Consider the following 11,694-nt stretch of genomic DNA (forward strand, 5'->3'; position numbering starts at 1 on the left):
GAAAGAATCCATTATCCGTTTCCATTCGGGAATATGGAATTCTACTAAAAAAGATTACTCAACAGTAAAGAAAGAAATACTTTCAATACTACTTTGTCTACAAAAATTTCAAAGTGATTTAATTAACAAAAGCTTTGTTATCAAAACAGATTCAAGGGCATCTAAATTTGTTTTAGAAAAAGATGTCAAGAATCTTGTGTCTAAACAAATTTTTGCTAGATGGCAAGCCATTTTATCTTGCTTCGACTTCCAAATTTTGCCTATAAAAGGGGTAAAAAACCCCTTGGCAGATTACCTCTCAAGAGAGTTCTTACTGTCAAAGAAAAATTCTCCCCAACACCAATCTCCTTCTCCCAGTAATGACCGGAAAGAAAGTGATCGAAAAAGGGAAAGAAACCCAATGCTTCTTCAAGCACACCTACTCCAATGACGTCTGACAGCTATGCAATGGATGTTGGTTTCACCTTGGTGACCAGGTCTAAAGCAAAGCTTTCTAAAAAACAAGCGGAGGTTATCACTCCGGCGAGGCCTTCTGCCTCTTCAACACAGCCATCTGTCGTTACTTCATCGAGACCTACTGTCTCTTCCACTTCAAAGGGACCTTCTGTCCCCTCAACCTACTCAGATGCGGTTGTTCCCGTTCGATTTTCTCCAGTTCCTGAAATCAGGACCTATTTTCAAAAATCTGTGTCTATACCAGAAGCTCTGGTAGAACTAGAATACAATGACCCGAAAATCGGCGAAGTCGTTAAAAAAGCCTATCCATCGGGATTCTTTTATATCCCAGAAGATCTTCATAAAACTAAAAGGTTTTATGAATTTATTCTAGTCGACACAAAGTCCGTTGAAATTACTCATATTCCGAGTCGCGATGATCCTTCAAAAATCGCGTATTCAAAATTAAAAATTTTTAAAGTCATGAACCCGACGTATTGGAATCAAGATCCATACACGGAGAAGACTTTTTCAAAACCTTTTGTTCCTCATTCTTACTCATACAGAGACTATTGATGGCATGGTTCAATGTCATTTGGTATCAAAAGTACGAGCACTCGTGGTTTATTCAATTCTGCCAGAATGCTCATAAAAGTTCATTACCCAATACAGGAATCGTACTACTACTTCATTCAAAATATATTCAAAACCCCATTTCCATTAACCATGCGCTTTTGCGTATACTTTCAAATTCCTTGGATTTTAACTTGGAATTTTCAAATTAAAGAAACCGAAGACCAAATAAAACAAGTCTTCAAAACTATCAAAATCAAATGGTGGGATAAATATACTTATACCCACGCAGACATCAAAGCGGTAAAGGTCTGGCTATCTGAGAATGGCCACCTTCAGGATTTATCCAAGAAGAGGACTTCCGAATTCCTTAATTCAAAGTTGAAGCTACTCGCTGCATTAGCCTAGACAACTTCAGAAGCTGATTTTCAAAAGCTTCTTCAAGAGGCCGCATCAGTCGGTTCGACGTCTTCTCCTTCTATTGTAGAAGAAGAAGATGAAGACACGATTTATGATCTCTATAATCCATTTTTGGATTCTCAACCACCTTTGTAAATATCATCATCAATGACTGAATAGTCGTTAAACTATTTGTAAAAAAAATAAAAAAATTCGTTGGTGAAATATGTCAGGATGAAACATTTCTCTTCACATATCTCATCATGTTTGTTTGTCTTGAATCTTTTCCTTTATTATTTTCACTTTTCCCATTTGTATTATTATTTTCACCTTTATTTTCACTTTTCCCATTTTCATCACATTATTGATAATTATGGATTTCCACATTTGTCAAATTATTGATGAGTATGGATTTTCACTTTCATCGTGAAATAAATAACCTTCAAAATAATACAATTATTCAATCAATAAATGTATTAAATTATAAGGAAAAACAAATTTCTTTTTTAAAGGAAGAAATTTCATTCAAAAGAATAGAAGATGTGGAGCTTCAATTACTCTATGTTAGCTACTATGTTTAGGGTTTACTAATTGGACACTAGTTCTTGGATTTAGGGGATTGTTTTATGTAATTTTCAACTACAACTTATGTTTTCAAATTTTTAGGTTATAATTTAGGTAGTGGTTGTATATTATGGATGAACACTAGAGTTTCTATCCCGTTCACCACAACTACTCTAGTTTTTGTTTGAAGGCTATAATTTTCATCTATGTTGTATGGCAATAAAATTTGTATAGATGAAATTTTAGTTAAAGTTGCATATTCTACTTCTTGCTAGTAAAAAATTTGTTTCTTAGCATAATATGAATTTAGTTGCAGAGTTATTAGGAATAAGATGGAAAAAGAAATTTTCTTTAAAATAATAAACAGACCCAAGTTCATATTTGTTGTTGTGTAATCGTGATTTTACAAAAAAGCTTAACTAATATGAAATATCAAGGTAAATCAAGAATATGTCCTACACGTCATTCAAGATGACAATAAAATGGAGTTAAATTGAACGCAGTTTTAGTTTCATGTTTAGTAGGTTCAAGATGAAGCATAATTGTATTAATGATATTAAAGAGAAATTCGTGTTTTATTGGAAGAGACCAACTTCATTTAAGATACTAGGAGTTTAAACTACTTCCATTGTAATTTCAATCACTCCACAATGATTACAAATTTAGGGTTGGTTAATTGGACATCAATTATCAACTTTAGGTTATAATTTACGTAATAGCCATTATAATGTTAATGAGCATAAGAGTTACAATTCTTCCATGGACCATATGTGTTATAGTTAAATGAATATATATATATTATGTATGTTGAGGTTTGGGTAAAGCACAAAGTAGTAAGGAACACCATTGTCAACTCTAGAGCCACCCACAACTCATGATGGAGACCGATGCAAAATAGTTTAACATCCTTTGGCATCAAGATACAGAAAAGATGAACGCCGTCAACTTGGAAGCTTTACCTGTCTTAAGAGTCACAATGAGATCTCTGACCCAGCTGGAGCCTTGGACTAGGCAAATTGTTTAGTGATAGTTGAAATGGATGACCTCAACATCGTGTCAGGAATGAACGTCCTGCTGAAACACAAAGTCATTTACATGCCCCTAGCAAAATGTCTAGTAGTAATGGAGTCTAACCCGACGATCATTTAGAAAAACATCCATCAACCAAGAGGGTTGAAAATGATGTCATACTACAGTTGAGAAAGAATCATAGCCATGATGAATCTATGCTTGCTGCTATTGTTGTAATTGAAAAGGGGAGATCGAGTGAGCCAACCTCAATAGAAACCTTGTTGCCACTACATGAACACCACGACGCAAAACAAGGTCAGATAATGGATTTATCCCCACCAGGAGAGACAAAAACAAGGTCAGATACTGAAGAAGGGAGACAGAAACAATCCACTGAAGCAACACATGTTCACTCATAAATATCATCTAGACGGATGAAGAGAAGAGTCAGTCGGAAGCGTCAACCACATCAATTTCAAGAAAAACAAAGAGTTCATATAAGTTAAGTTTAGATAAACTTCGAGTTCAAAGCAACAAGAACCAAAAACTGGTGTGAAAATACTATGGACTAGTTAAAGTTATCCATAAGATTATGAAGACATCATATAGAATCCAATTGCTCTTATGGATGCGGACTAACCTTGTTGTCCACGTTAGTAACTTGAAACGTTATTATTTGGACCAAGAAGACATCAAGCAGAAGCAGGTGGTATGACATCATACAAATAAGAAAATGTTTCAAGCGAAGAAAGTAGGAAAGACTCGCAGAGAAGACATGAAGACTCAACAAATCGAGAAGTGATTTTCAACAGCACCTAGTAGGTTGGATGTCACAGCCCAATATTTTACTACGGACAGTGACTAACGACACGACACAGATGCACAAGAGATTCAAATATGAAGTAGCAAAAATCATCAAATTTCAATAAAGTTTTTCGAACAATAAACACAGAACACAAGATCGTTTGGAAAATAAATTTCAAAAGAATGCGAATACAAAAATAAAGACTAAGACTGGACTGACGCCCCGGGACAACCCATTCCTCTATGACAATTCCCTTCAGATCACGCCCACTCTTGACCGACGCCTCGAGCTCCTGAAAAAAAAGGAAAACATAGCAAGGATGAGTATAAAAATTATACTCAGTAAGCCACCTACTTGTAGGCTCTTTTCGCATCTTAATTTAACAGGTTGCCACGGTTTTCTATTTCGGTTCTAGGACGACTGGCTCTAATCTAGGTCCCTTGGGGCTTGCCCCTTGGGTTTCACTGATTTTTCGTTCTCTCATTAAACGCCTAAAGGTTCTTTATGCCAAGCTAATATGGTCGGTATCTCTCTATGAGGTGCTACCTCTACATGGCTATCTGGGACTACATGGTACCTGGCCTAGGGGTGTGCTGAGTACCCCTACGCCCATCTAGTCCCTCTATGGGGGGCGCGACCCAACCCGTTCCCATGCAGCTAATGGGCTGTACGACGTGGGGACACATTTCCCATGCGAAATGGCTAAGAGCAGTAAGGACTGATCAGGGACCCCTTGGTCCTCCCACGAAGCTATAGATACCGTTCACACGCTAGCAATCTATGAACACTCCGGGGTACCTTCTTACCGTGGTAAACCGCTAAGTTTCTAGGGAAAAATTAAGTCAGGCTAGAGCGGCATTTCGCTCCTAACCAAGATTCCCTAATCTTATCAAAGAAATGGGCCCTAGCAATTAACAGAGGGTGCATGCAATCTTCTTCTAACATCATAGTATGTAATTCATGCAAACTAGGCATACCGGCTCAACGGGGCGATGACCTCCATCAAGCACCCAGAGCACGAAGTTCGCGCTCAATGGGGCGAATTCGTCCATCAAACACCCAAAACCCGGCATACTCAATTCTACACATAAAATAACGCATGCATACATACGGCGGAAGCCTAAGGCATACAAGCAACACTCATGTAATTTACCCAATTCAAACACAACAGATAAACTGACTAGTAACTTACATGAAGAGCTAATCTGAAGCAGAACTACTAGCATGCATGCAATCTGAGCGAATCCTACAAGTATTTCTTCCTAAATACCGGGTGGTGACTTACCTGGTTGACGCGTGCCCTTTTGCTAGCGTTTCTTTGCCCGTGAGGTGTCCAAAAATACTGATTTCTCTAAATTAAGTCCCTATCCACGTAAAAACAGTATTAGAACTGGAGCCGGGACAAAAATCGAGAAAACAGAAAAGAACCGGGCCAAATTGGCCGTTCCACGCGCGCTCACGCGCCCAGCAGCACGCTGGAAGTGCGTGGCCACGCGCGCGGGAAGGCGCCAGCCGCAGTCTGCACGCGTGCCTGCCACGCGCGCCCAATTCTGCACAGTCGCGGGTCGGCCGGCCCGGCCCGGTCCGGTCGGCTCGGCTCGCGTTGCGATTCGGCCCGGCTTGCAGGCGACACGTGTCGACGCCTCGCTGGAGCTGCGTTGCTCCAGCCGGTGGTCGACGCGTGTCCGGCGCCTGTCACCGCCCTCCGCCGCTCGCCGGCCGTTTTTTTTTTTTTTTCTTCTCTGTCCTCTGAAAACCGAAACCCAGTCGGTTTTTGTTTTCCGATTTTCACATCTTTCGATCCGTAGATCGGATCAATATGATTCCTTCGGCAACGTTCAAGAACGCCGGAAGTTCGCTCACCGTTCTTGGATGACCCTCGGATCTCCGCCTTTGGGTTGAGGTCTCGGCCAAACTTCTTCACAGACCGTGCGTGAGTTGTTCCTAGGTGAAGATTTCAACATTTTAGGGTCGATTCACGTATGGGAAAACTCAGATCTGAGCAATATCGTTCAGAAACCTTACCCCGTGAAATGTTCTTAGGTTTTGATGGTGCGTAGGCCTTGCTAGCCCCTCAATCCTGGTACGAGTCTCGTCTGGAGATGGATTCCGGCGGTGGTCCGTTAATCTTCCCGGCCGACCTCTCTCTAACCTCTCCTTTCTTTTGCAGGCAATCTGGCTGGATTTTCCTTGGACCCCTATTTGGGTTGGAGGGGCAAAATGACATTGGAAGAGACTCCTCATTATGAGATCAGCTGGAAGCGCATTGAGAGACCTAAAGTCAGCCTCATCCAATAAATTGTGTGGAGGCAGATGTCCCAGTCATGATTGCCCAAGTCGTGTTGCTTGTGGTTGCATGTTGCATGTCTCAGCCATTCTTGTAAATGATTTGTTGTCCAAGGCGGTTATTTGGGCAATGTTATTGTTTACCGATCATTTGAAAGACACACCTTGAGCAATCTTGACCGTCACAATTGGCTAACACATTTGTTGTCCATATGTTATTGTTGTCCAAGAGACTCCTCATTATGAGGTCATGATTGGCTAAGACATTTAAAGAAGTTTTACCTAGGGCAACTTCTATCACAATCCCCTTCTCGCTCTCTGAAACTTCTTTAAATGTTATTGTTCACTGGTTATTTGGGCGCATCTTTCTTAAAAGGATTGTGACGACAGATGACCTAGGTAAAACTTCTATTGGGAGATCAGTGCGATAGAGAATCGTGTCCCTTTCCTGAAACCTTCAGCGGACAACATAACAAAGAGATCCTAGAAAAAATATTATAGAACAATTTGTGTAATGCCTTTGAAGTTAGGCTTGAGGCTCTATCTTATCTCCCAAGAATATGGTTCATTCTCTATTCACATAGAAATTCTGCAATAGAAAGTGGTACCCACATCTTCTTTTACAAAACTTTCTCAAGTCCTCATGGAATGATTTGAAAGTGGTACCCTCATCTTCTTTTATAAGACTACCTCGGCCTTCATGGAATGATTATGCCATGTTGATTTTTAGAGAAGGGAGTAGGAGTAAGAGTAGATGACTGTTTATGGTCAAAGTCCCGAAAAGGTAAGTCTTTATGTCAAGAAAGGAGAGGAATCCTCTTAGTTTCCAAGATTTGAAGAGAATCATACATACACAAATTTCCTTTGTTTGTTTATTCTTGTTGTTTGCTCTCTTCAATTAACATGTTATAAAGACACTTGTAAATTATAATTAAATATAGCTTCCTTTTTCTTTTCTTTTTTCTTTCCAAATATCCATTTGAATTACTTCTTGGTTCAAGGTTTAAAAAAACCTATTTCAAATCTTATTATATTGCATACTTCAATTTGATATAATTGTTGGGGGTATTTTGAGAATCAAACTCGAGACATCTTGCACTCGAAGCAAGAATCATACCACTAGACCAAATGCCTTGTAGTGGATCTATCATTTTTAGTTGCTGGTCCATATTTTGTATGCGCCTCAATATTTGAAATTTATCCACATGTTTTGGTTTCAATTCTAGAAATAGAAATGATATCCATAGAAATACATAATTTTACAATGCAAATAAGAAAAACTCGTGATAAAGTTTTAGATAAAAGTAGCAAACATGTTGATAGATATAAAAATAAATTCAAGTTCTTTCTCGAGCCTAATTATCAATTGGAAGATTTAGCTGATATGAATTGTTATTGGTTTGATACCAATAACAACAGTCATTTTAGTATGCTAAGGATCCATATGTGTCCATGAAAATTAGTTAATGCTATATTTTTCTTATATTGGCCATAATATCTCTCAACCAAATGCATTAGTTGAAAATGTATTTAATATTTTTCTTTTGTCCTTTTCTTTTTTCGAATGGTCTTATGTCTCCATTCCATTTGAAAAATGATATTTTGTTTGGTAATTTTAAACTCATTATTTTTGTTTGTTCATTCCACCTAATTTGTAAAAAAAAAAATAAAAATCATACCACTAGACCAAATGCCCTTATAGTGGATCTTTCATTTTTAGTTGCCCGTGTGTATATGTTTTCCGCACCTCAATATATGAAATTTATTCACATAATTTTGTGTTTTAGAACCTACTATTATTGTCATGTTAACTTCACATGGTCTATCACACAGTTGAAGCACCATTGCCACTAGAGCCCATGCATTCCTTTGGGATAGATATGTTAAAAATTAGGCTCATTTGATAACTATATTTTTTTTTATTTCAAAATTATGTGTTTTATCCTTTTATAAATATAAAAATAAAAAATAATAAAAAACATTTGAATTTTAAGCAAAATTTCACACCAAACTATTTATAGTCTCGCACGAAAGATTTATTATTGTGTAGCCGATTCTAGGGGTTTCAAGGCCCTACTTCTTCATTGAACCCCTTCCATATCCTATCTTCAGGCTAAAGGAATTGGTTTGAAGGAACGTCTTTGAGTGTAGGAACTTAATTTCAAAAAATCGTTTTCGATATGCAACTCACTTGAAACGCCAGATTTTCGATCTCATGGGTAGCTTGTTCTATGATGTCTCAGCTCTCGATTCCTTCATCAAGTTTACTCGACTTCTTCCTTTGAAGCTAGAGGAATCCTTAATTTGAAGGAAAAGAGATCGTAGATAGGAATTTTGACTCTTATCCCCAATTTAATTTCGAAACCTATTTCCTTCAATTTGGCACGCTCTCGAGGTTGTTTTTCTTCGTGGTCTTCTATGGAAGCATTCCTTGGAGGTGCAGAAACTGATTGGAATCATTCTTGCTCGACGAATCATCATGTATCCTCGGATTGAATTTTCAACTTTTTCTTGAAGTTCTTCAATGGCTGATTGAATTGGGGGAATGGTTTCTAGGCACTTTCAGCACTCTATTCCTTCATAGAACTTGTGGGTAATCTTGTTGAGAAACGGTAAGAATAAGTTTGAAGAGAAATGGTGGAGGATTTCTCAAGAATTTGGAAGAAATCTGAGAGTAGGAGACCCATAATCTAAACGCTTATTGTCTTCGATTGGGGGATCGACCTTTCTCGATTCTTATTCCGTATTGTTGCTCCTACTTCAGACTTTATAGGAGGAGCTTAAACCGACATTGAGAGTTCCAGATTCTTCGATATTTAGAAGTTTGAAGAGAAATGGTGGAGGATTGCTCTCAAATTTGGAAGAAATCTGAGAGTAAGAGACCCATAATCTAAACGCTTATTGCCTTCGATTGGGGGATCGACCTTTCTCGATTTTTATTCCGTATTATTGCTCCTACTTCAGAGTTTATAGGAGGAGCTTAAACTGACATTGAGAGCTCCAGAATCTTCGTTATTTAGAGATCCAACTTCCTGGATAATTTCTCAGAGATATCAACTCCGATCATATCCTTACCGACTTGGCTTTGAATACTAGGCATTGGATGTGATGATCCGTCCGTGTTCGTTCTTCATCATATCAAATTTTGGAGGAGATCCGACAGTTGAAATTTGAGTTCGAAGATTTTGCTCGGATGGTCACGGTAGATGCTCTGATTTTTATCCCTTTTTGATCATTTTTCACTTATTTTGAATCTTGAGATTCCTTCTAGATAAGGAATTACAAATTGGGAAAGATTCTTGATAATTGATAAAATGACTTTTTTGACCTTTTCATTTACTTTTTCCTTTCCAATCCTTTTCAAAAGGCCTTTAACTCCTTGAAATCACTTGTTAGGGTACACGAGTGACTTGACTAAGTCCTTTGTTTTTGCTTAATCCTTTAATTTTTTTCTTTTCTATCCTTTGGGTCTTTCATGAGTGGCTTATTCTTATGAGAGCTAATTTCGTTCATTTTTGGGGTGTTACATATACATACTAGTTACAAACACAAAATAAGAAGCAGACTCAAAAGAAGAACAAAAAATACTAGATTAAAAATAGAGGTTAGTCCATGGCCCACACTCCAAAGTCCACTCTCATCCACGACCAACTCTTAGTTACTTGAAAAAAAAATTGAAAAACATGGAGTGAGTAAAACTTAGTAAGTAGTCTACTAGTAGGTTCTTAATCGTGACCTTAAGCTAGGATATTACTTCTTGTTATGTTTTCAGGATCCTAGAACTTAGAGGTCATCGTGTCATGTATCATATACTGATCCTGGAAACCTTCCCCTAAAACAACCTTCATTTTTCTCCCCATGAACACATGAATGGTGTCGTCATAATCATGTAATCCTACTGGTAAATTGTGGTGCAGGACATCTCGTTTAGCTGATGGGAAAGGTAGGCCTATCATAACATCCAACTCATGATACATATTGCATGACATCCTACCTAAAGAGGAATATGGGCCTTTGAGTACACATTGTAATGCAGATAATGGTTACTTACGGGTATGGATCCTACCAACTTATTTAACATGTTATTCACATAGTTCTAGGTACTTGGTACATGAATTATTGATGAACCTAGGTTTATACATAATGTCATGGGTTAGGCTTTAGGAGTTGAGGTTTTAGCTTAGGAAAACATTAGAGGGTAACCTAACGTGGACTAATTCGTGTGAAAATCTACTAGCACTTTCAGGACCTCTTTCATTCTTGATTTTTCTGAATCTTCTGCCAGAAAAGTCTTCTCCGATCAAAGCCTTCCTTTTTTAAACACCTTGTAATTCTTATTCTATAAAAAAATTTAATGATTCGGGAAGTTTATAAAAATAAGAAAATGTACCATTTTCTCAATGTTTTTTCAATTTTACTTGTTCTTTGCTTCTAGATACAACCTAGTAGGGATTATACACCGTCTCTTATTGAAGACCTTGAGTATTGCAAATTCTACTCTCCTTTGAAAACTTTCGGTCATCGAAAGTGCTTATTCTAAAATAGGTCAGGGTACAAGGTTCTTATTTGCCTTCTGTTTCCCAAGTGGCTTCTTCTACTCTATGATTCTTCCATAGGACGTTAACAAGAGAGATTTCCTTGTTTCTCAATCATTTCACTTTCTTGTCTATTATTTGAACGATCAGGTCTTCTTTATATGTTAGGTCATCTCTCAAGAAGAGAGTTTCATGAGCCAGTACGTGTGAACGATCTAGGGTATACTTCCGTAGTATGGATACATGAAAGATATTATGTACTACACTCAAGTTTGGGCATTGCCCGATTCTATAGGCCACAGATCCAATCCTTTCTAATATCTCAAATGGACGGATAAACCTAGGGCTTAGCTTCCCTTTTTTACCCTACCTGAGCACCCCTCTCATGGGGTGCTACCTTTAGGAATATATGATCCCCTACCTACAATTCCATGTCCTTGCGCCTTAGGTCTGCATAGCTTTTCTCTGGGCTTTGTGCGGTTCGTATCCTAGCTTTAATCTTCTGGACTGCGGCGTTGGTAATTTGCACCAGCTCTGGCCCAATAAATGTCGTTTGCCCCCTTCTTCCCAAAAGATAGGGGATCGAAATCTTCGTCCATAGAGAACCTCGTATGTGGCCATTTGTATGGTGGCTTGGCAAATATTATTATAAGCGAATTTCATAAGTGGTAGGTACTTAACATGTCTTCCAATATTTGCTTGAGCATTTCTGTTTGACCATCTTTTTATGGGTGGAATGTCGTACTATAACTGCGTACCCAATGCCTTTTGTTAAATTTTCGAGAAGGGAGATTTAAATCTGGCATCTCGGTCTAATACTATTGCCTTTTGTTGAATTTTAAGAAGTGTACCCAATACCTTTACGGATGAATATTCATTTTTAATGTTAGCAAGAGTAGCTTAGTTGGGAGATTGTTAGACTGAAGATTTGAAGGTCACACGTGTTTTATCCACGTTCACGTTCACCGCACCTGTTTCAATTTGCCTAACCTGACTATTCAATAAAAAATTAGTCATTATTTCTTTTTAAAATCTCAATGAATCAGCCAAAATATCTTTACCAATAAATTTTCATTTCTAATGATT

The 11,694-nt window shown here is 38.0% G+C and overlaps 1 long non-coding RNA gene across 1 annotated transcript; it reads right to left on the minus strand.

Moving 5' to 3' along the window:
* Positions 1-3,845: 3,845 nt before the first annotated feature.
* LOC147790918 (uncharacterized) lies at positions 3,846-5,965 on the minus strand. The gene is made up of 3 exons (XR_015422628.1): positions 5,813-5,965; positions 5,651-5,731; positions 3,846-5,151 (listed from the first exon to the last, which is right to left on the minus strand). It is a non-coding gene; the product is annotated as an uncharacterized LOC147790918 (long non-coding RNA).
* Positions 5,966-11,694: the final 5,729 nt, after the last annotated feature.

This window comes from Cucurbita pepo, chromosome 10 (assembly GCF_057944985.1).
Source record: "Cucurbita pepo subsp. pepo isolate OVF chromosome 10, ASM5794498v1, whole genome shotgun sequence".
Taxonomy (NCBI): domain Eukaryota; kingdom Viridiplantae; phylum Streptophyta; class Magnoliopsida; order Cucurbitales; family Cucurbitaceae; genus Cucurbita; species Cucurbita pepo.